We start from the raw sequence: 8301 nt of genomic DNA, 5'->3' as shown, positions 1-8301 counted from the left end.
TTAACGCCAGTATTTGGCTCTGTTTTGAAGCCGCATTGCTACCACATCGCGATGTAAGTAAAGTCTACTGTTTTAATCCAGGTACTTTAATTGTCACTTCCCGTTTCTCTGCTTTCAGAGCTTTAGCATCTGCTGTCCTCCTCTGTGCCCTGTGTTTGAGTGACTCAAGAGGCACATGCCAGCAGCAGCAGGTCCAGCACAGAGCATCCCCTGCTATGGCAGAGCCACCGCAGCGGAGAGGCTCAGGTTAGTCTCCTTGCCCTGCAGCCCCTAGTATTTTCTCATGTGCCCTTAAAAATCAATGTTTTCTGTGGCTTTAAGATCTGCTTGAGACAAGCAAAGGCTGTGCCACCAGCAGCAACCAACAGGAAGGGATGGGATGGAGGAGGAAATGGGGTGACCCTGCTGCATCTCAGCCTGCGGTACTCAAGCAATGGCTCTGGTTGTGAACCCAGCCGCATGAGCACCCCACTGCTCCAAACAACTTGGGAAATCACATTTTAAAATCGCAGCAGCTCTGATCGTTTCTGCAGCAGGAGCCAATAAATTCAGGCCTTTCCTTCTTCACCCAGCGCCACGCACAGCTATTGCATGTTGCCATGTGCATAACCTATTTAAAGAATTTATATGCGTCACGAGGCAAAGGTGACTTTTCCCCCCTCTTTCTCACAGCCCACCACACTGCAAGATGACACTGGGAAAAGGCACCTGCACTGCAAACCACTGCAAGCAGAAATATTGCAAGTGGGCCAGCATTATTACTCCCCAAGAAACGTGGGCTTTGCATTGTAGCAGTAAGTACTGCGGATCACTTAACTGCCCAGCCCCGTTACTCTAAGCTGCCTATAAATAAATGGAGAGAGAGACAGAGAGAAAGAGAGAGAGAACAGCTTTTTTAAAAGAGCTCTACAATTAATTTAGTCGAGTTATCTCTAGGTACCTTTTCAGGAGACAATCAAGCCAAGGAACTAAATGGAAACTTAGACAGTGAAGACCTGGAAGTATTAAATTCGTCCTTTGGTGAGTTATAGGAGGCAGAGGAAAGTAATTATTTGCCGGTGATTGGGGGAAGGTGGAAGTGCCATTGATAACCAATGCTGCATTGAGCCTGCAAGCTAAACCCTGACCAGCACATAGATTTTGGGTTAGTGGGCTGCCCAAGCATCAGCATTGCACACCTGAAGCATGCTCGGCTCTCCAAATGTCCTTGCTTTGTCCCTGTCCCATCATTTTTTTTGGGCAGTGAGGGGGTTAGAGTGAGTATCTTCTGCCAGAGATGGGTGCTGCCCCACTCCCCTGGCTTTGCTTCAGGGAGTGAGTGCCCCATAACACATCTATAATCACTGTGAGCACACGTGGGCATTCTGTAATGTTTTGTTTGAATTCTCTGCAGTGAGTTATGGGTGAGGTTTTCCTTTTTAGAAAATTAGTTTTTCTCTTCTGTACGCCATTAATCACAACTAATGATGTCTCTGGTGGTGAGGCATTCCCAGCAACTGAGGAAGAGCATCCTACACCATCAGCTGCTGAGGGCTGCAGCCTCCGTGCGGACCAGCCTGGGCATGGCCAGCATGAATTGCAGGGGCTTTGCTGGGCGTGTTCAAAGATCTGAGCTGTGCTAAAGCTTCTCATCTCTCCCACAAAGCTGTGTTCACCCCTGACACAGCCAGGCAGGGTTTTGGAGTCAGTCTCCCTTTCCACTGAGGCCATGTCCCAAGTTCAAGCACCGCCAAATTTAGGTTTGCTGTCTGAAGGTCATCCGCATCCAGCCTGGCAATGCTTGGATTTAGGTATCACACTGAAAAGGTCTTTTCTGGCTGCTCTGTCCCCAGGACCAGGACCAGATGCTGATGCCACCCTCATCAGGACCCTTCTCTGAGCCCTGCCTGCAGGACCAGCACAGCCCCAGCTGGGAACATCCCCAACTTAGTGCAGGACGGCAGTGGGGAGACATGGGAACGTGCCTCAGAGGCAAATCCAAGCCAAAATAACAAAATGAACCTGATTGTCTCTCTTCTGTCTCTGTCAGCCCCTGCATAGTGCCCCTGTTTTGCTTTGGCCAAGGTGCCAGCTTTGCTGACAGTGATTACAGTCCTGAGAAAGGACAAAACCCCTGCATTAGCAAACCACTGCCCCGGCAAGTGGGATCAGGAGTAGGCAACATAAAAGGGCCTGATATATTGAAGACCTTTCCACTTTAGCCTCAATATTCTAATAAAGACATTTTATATAGACAGCACAGAAAAGCCAAAGAATTTATCAGCATTTGTCGATATTCTTAATGAAGCAGAAGATTCGACATGCAATAGAATTAGCCTACAAGGAACCCTTGCATAGGGCCCATCCTTCTGAGTCCAGAAATCTCCTGCCTATTCCAGTCCGATACCCTTTTGAGAAATGAACATCTCTTGAAGCCATTATCATTACAAGCTAAAAGGCCAAATGAGACAAAGTACTGTTGCTCTTCATCTGAATAAACAAATCATTTTTAGATCAAATGCATTAACAATTTATCATGCTAAAATCCAATCAAAAGGAAAAAACAACAATACAGAACATTGATTTCCTACAGCTTTATCTTAATGAAGTGCACATTCCCTTTGTAATTAGCTTTGGAAGGTTTTTTTTTTCCCCTTTCCTGAAGTTAATGTGTTATTTGATTTCCATCCAAATGTTACTAAATCTGAGGAAATTTCCCCAAATGAAGTGGCTTTTGATAATACAGGAAAATGTCTACTCTCTCATTTGGCTATTTTTCCCCCAAACAGCCGTACCTGTACTGCAGATGATTCAACTTTATTGCATGGTGTCTTTGCAAGGATGTTTAAATCAATGCCATAGTTGCTGTATTCTGCACACTGTGCCATTTGTAAGCCAGAAAATACAACCTCATTGCTTTTATCCTTCTTCTTACAGACATCAAATATTAATTTAATTTATATTATTACAGGGAAAAAGTGGACTGTGTTTTATTAACATTTCTAAAATTATAGGTATTCAACCCAAAAAGTATGCTCCAGACAAGGCTGGGGAGTCTTCCGCTTGGATTTTATTTGACTTAATTAAAAAGCACTCAGTTCCTTTGGGCACTAAAGTAGTTGCTGACAGTGCAGTAGCCACTCAGTCTTTCAAAACTATTACCTGAACTTAATAAAGTGTCTATTTAGTTTATACACCTCTGTGAACTCACCTGTCTCCCACAGACACGATGCGGTTCCTGCTAATGGCTGGCGAAGGCAGCAGGCTGACGGCAGCCCCCAGACACCCCGGGCAAATCAGCTGCCCCGAAACACAAATCCCATCACCTTTTACCTTCCCTATCTACCTTTAATACCAATATCCAAAGTGTTCAAGTCTCCTCCGTGCTTGTAACGATCAAATATGCACTGCTGGAAAAGCTTTTTCCAGGCCGCCTCTCCATTCCTCCACTGAATATCTCGTTTAAATCTTTTCTTCTTTAAATGATGCTGAACAGAGGACTATTGCTTTCATCCTGCTTCACTGAGTATTTGCTGAAATGCAATGGCTAATTTGATAGTCCGGTTTTATTTGGATGTATTGCCAAGGCAGACAGCAATATCTCTGGCAGAGAATAAAGCCCCAAACCCTACCAATTACCAGCTCAGTCCTCAGTCGTACAGGAGACCAAAAGTGACCTTATCAAATCCTTGGCTCTCAATGCGAACAACTCTGTCTTAATACAGATTTTTGGCCTTGTAGATAAAGGTCCTTATTTTTACACAGACCAAGAAATGCAGAGCACCCATGCCTGGAGAGAGCTGCAAAGCCCAAGCCAGGGCTGAGGAGCCCTCGGAGGCTGCGTGGCTCCGAGCAGGGCTCTGAGCATCCTGCTGGGAGCTGCCCCTCCTGAAACCATGGCCAGAAATAGTTTTCACTTTGGATTTCCAAACTCACACGCTCAAAGAGAACAAAGCCGTTCCCTAATACAGTTTGTGCATTTTATGGACCGAACAATTAAATAGGTTTTAAAACATCTGCTGACTGCATAATTCCATACAGGGGAGTGCACTCAGCATTTTTAAACAGCAACGGCTACGAGATACCACTTAATAGTACAAAACACCAGCAGTCCCGTTAAAATCAATAGAAAATTAGATGCTATGAAAATGCAATATGTGTCCAATTAGTTATAATTGGAGCAAATGGTGATGCAGATAAACTCCTGGAGTAAGATGTATTTGTCCAGACCGCTCCCTGCTTGCTTACGGCACGGCGCGGTCTCGGCAGTGGCGGGCCCCGCTGTATCCTATAGCATGAATGATGATCCCTCTAATACACGTATGTTAACTGTTATCTAATTATGGAGCTGCTCAGAGCCTGCAGGACTGCTTCGGTGCCCCAGCGTGCGTGGTGAAAAATGATCCTCTGTCACACAGAAACCTCCCTGTTGTACTTGACAAATTATGCCAGCAAACCTGTTTAAGAACTAAAAAATCCTTGGACACGGTGACAGGCCAAGAAATATGTTGTTTGGGGACAGATATTTATTTATTTATCCGACGGAGGTTAAGAACTGTAGCTCAGTTCACTTTTCTCCTGCCTGTCTGCTGCTCTGGCAGCTCAAAACCCTTCTCACCAATTATTTTGCAGGCTTCTTTCAACTCGTAAAAACTCAGTCGCGAGGCAAAACAGGAACTAGGTTATGCGATGCTAATGCTTTATTTTTAACATCTTTCCTGCAACACGGTGGCCTTCTCCTGGTTTAATCTTATGACTAAAGAAAAAGAGCGACAATCCCGCTCCCCATGCAAAGGCACATCCCCAGCCGAGCATCGCCGTGGGCCAGCGCTCCAAATCCCTCATGCCCTTGTGGAGTATGGAAGCGTAAAGCCACTCACATCGCTCCTGGTACAACAAATGTTATTAATTTCCAGGGCTATTTTTTCCTATAAACATCTGCAAAGTATCAGTTATTTTACACAAACTGTTGGCTCTGAGCTAAGAAGCAATAACCATCCCCCGGGCTCTTATTTTATTCTGGTTTTAGGTTAATAATTCAGATCAGCAACAAGGACTGATGGGAGCAAAGAAAAAAAAGCTCGTTTACCCAGGTCTGAAACCTTCCTGCATTATTGCTACCGTTACTTACACCGGTAAGAGAACCGTCTCTCAAGAAAGAGTAAAAAAAAAAAGAGGTGGCAGCTTTTATTTGTTACGCTGACTCAGCCGGCCGGTGGAACAAGAAATGTTCAGACCCAATCCATAACTTTTGTGGCCGCTCAAAGGACATATTCTTCCTCGACACTGATAAAAGTTTAATATGTAGTTGCCCGGGTTTTTAATAAACTTGTCAACAAAAGAGCAAAGCAAATTGATGGGGACCTTCCCAGGAATAAATTCAGCTTCAAATAGGCCAAATGAGTGTGGAGGACAGAGAGGGGAAGGCACACGGGCAACTTTTGCTGTTCCTTGCAAAAATGGCACAATGGATTTTAGCGGGTGCGTATGTGTGTATGCCTTATTATCTCTGAGACAAGGCTTTAGGACAAAGCTAGCTTAATTTAAAGAACGCAAGCTGGTGCAGCGCACAGTGCATCACGGCCCTGACACAGCGAGGAAGGGGGGGACAAAGCCCCTGTATTAAATTAATGGTGAAGCCTTTCACCGATAAAGAAATGCCATTTCTTTATCCACATCTGCCAGACCTCTCCCAAAGGCTCGAGACATCCCCTGCCCATACCACAGTCACTTTGGGACAGACCCTGAGGTACGCTGCCACAGACTTTGCTCATGTGCCAAGTGCCGGCGATGGAAGCAGACAGCACCATGCTCAGCACCGTGCTCCCCCCTCTCACCCTGCCTGCTCCATGGGCTGCCCGTGCCTCCATCCCCCTGCCCATCCGGGACCCCACTTTGCAGAGTCACCCCCAGCTTTAGAACCCAAATCCCCCACTACACATATTTCACAACATCCCCTCCGGCTGCCACCTGCACAGGAATATCCCCCACTACAAATCCATCCCCATTCCCTGCTTCAGCTTTTCACTTCAAATAAGCCAGGCAATGAGCTTCCTTTGAGCACAAGGCCATCCTTTCTGGCTGCCTCCTGCAGCCTCTGGCTACACGTGTGGCCGACCTCGCACCCAGGCACGGCTCTGCTGCAGCCAGGTGAGCAGGATGTGCACCAGCTGCATGCTCCCTGCAAGCCTGGGAGGGAAACCACTGCAGGAGATTCATTATTTCCTATTAGCTCCCATCAAGCCGGTGCCTTAAATTATTAAGACTTGTTTTTCTTTTTTTTTTTTTTTTTTTTTTTAATTTGTTGACCCGAAGTAAACACAAGTATTAAATCAGATTCCAATAATCTCTCTGACAGCAAATTAACCCGCTGCGTCCGAGAGAGGAACTGGAAGCTCTGCTCAACATCTCGCCTCCAGCTCCGCCGTCCCCGCAGGCTTCGCGTGCGTGCAACAGGTTAAAAAGCAGAAGGCCAGATCCTGCCTCCAACCTCGGGTCGCTTCCCAGATTGGAAGCTCTGCCCCGGCTGCTGCGGTGAACTTTATTCTCGACCGCTCTTAGGTCACCAGATTCCTGCTGCGGGAGCTTTATCCGACTCCCCAAATGCCAGGGGCGACGTGCCTATGTAAGGGCTTTGCAGGAGCGGTTCCTGCCCTTACAGCTGCTTGGGGACTTCTGCGGTCGGCGGTCACGAGCCCTGCGCCTCCTGGCTGCCCAGATGCCACCTAATCCGGCCGGCAGGAGGGCAGCTGAGAATGAGCACTATTTATTTATACCAGCTGCTCCCCGTCCCCGGGCTGGTCGCTCTGCCCGTGGCTTTTTTAGCTAGAGGTGCCCGTCCCCGAGCAGGCCATATCTGGGCATGGCGAGGCATTTACAGGCAGGGCGCTGTGCTTCATGAAAAGAAGAAAGGGGAAAAAAAAAAAAAAGGAAAAAAAAAAAAAGAGGAAAAAGCCTGCATCTGTTCAAGTTGTCACTCACCCTGCTTCCCCCGAACCCAGCACCCAGCTGGCCTCCTGAGCACCACCAGCAACTGCTCCAACTGCTAAACCTTCAGCTATTAAGTTCCCCCTTGTTCAGAATGTGTCTGCCCTCCGCCAGCCTTCCACCTGTGCGCACAGCTACCCGCACTTGGCCTCTGTTCCTCAGCACGGACCTTTGTACAAGAAATACAAGCTAGGAGCAGGGACGCATGCTGACGCTGGTTAAACAGCACGGGAAAAAAAATGCTTTGGGAGCATCACAGGGCGGCAGGCAGAGGAGGGTGACTTGGAGGCTGGACAGGACTTTGCATTTTGGCCATTACACACCCAGAATAAGCTCGTCCTTGGGCAGCTGCATCAGCCTGCCTCGGCCTTCTCCAGCCTTACCCCCGTGGTGCGAGCAACGGCTTCAACACCTCTCCAGCGAGCAGCCACGCTTCTCCTGGGGGAAAGGGAGGCAGGGGAGCTGCAGGGCTGCAGGCAAGCCCCACGAGCATGAGGCTGCTCCTGCTGTGACCCCTGCATCCCGACGGGGAAGCACCTTGCGGCAGCGCTGCACAGGCACCTTAGGTCAAGAGCAACTTCAGCAGCAAGCACTAAACCCAGCGTCTTCGCTGGGAGGGAATCGCGAGTGCTGTGCTGAAATCAGCCCCGGGCTTTCAGGGGAGGGATGCCAGCTCCGGAGCGAGGATATTTCTCCTGCGAGGAACACACCACCCCCTCGCCCACAGCCACTGCTAAGTGCAAGATGTGGTGAAACTCTTTAAAAATAGATATATTCCCAAGCAATGCATGCCGCTTGCATCTGGCAGGGCAAACCCAGCATGGAAGATCTCGCTTACTGACTAAAAAGCCTCGTAGCAGCTCAAGGCTCGTGCAACCTTGACTCTCTCCTCCTCTCTTCAGGGCCCGCTCTTCTTCTTGGCCTAACCCAGTCCTGGGAAGCACAAGGGAAGCCCTGCCCAGCTAGGCTGGTGTCAAAGGCAGGGAAAGATACTGCAGTGCAGTGCTGATCTCTTCTGCAATCGGACGTGCAGACTAGCCCGAGTGCTGAGTCAGCACAATTTCTTTTTTGATTGGTTGATCCGAGTAACATACTTTCAATGTATGCTAAAGGGGCAGCAATTAATACGGTTCTCCCCTTTCCCCACCTTTCCGAACCGCTTCGAATCAAACACACAAATCTCACCCCCAAAGTCACTCTCTGGTCCTAAATATTCCGAGGTTCTTTCATTTTTAATTTAGGGCATTAAATTTTTTTTTTTTTTTTGCAATCTAAGCGATGCTCACTTTGATCGACTTGTGCTGCAGCAGCTAAAATATCTGTCCTGCAGGTCAA

The 8301-nt window shown here is 48.0% G+C and overlaps 1 long non-coding RNA gene across 1 annotated transcript in view; it reads right to left on the bottom strand.

Annotated features, from left to right (window-relative positions):
- LOC110354362 (uncharacterized) overlaps window positions 1-8301 on the bottom strand; it is a 40184-nt gene that overhangs the window by 24035 nt on the left and 7848 nt on the right. The window lies entirely within an intron of this gene.

Source organism: Anas platyrhynchos, chromosome 21, assembly GCF_047663525.1.
Source record: "Anas platyrhynchos isolate ZD024472 breed Pekin duck chromosome 21, IASCAAS_PekinDuck_T2T, whole genome shotgun sequence".
NCBI classification, from domain to species: Eukaryota; Metazoa; Chordata; class Aves; order Anseriformes; family Anatidae; genus Anas; species Anas platyrhynchos.
Note: the sequence above shows the minus strand (reverse complement) of the source record. Positions and strands in the feature narration are given on the sequence as shown.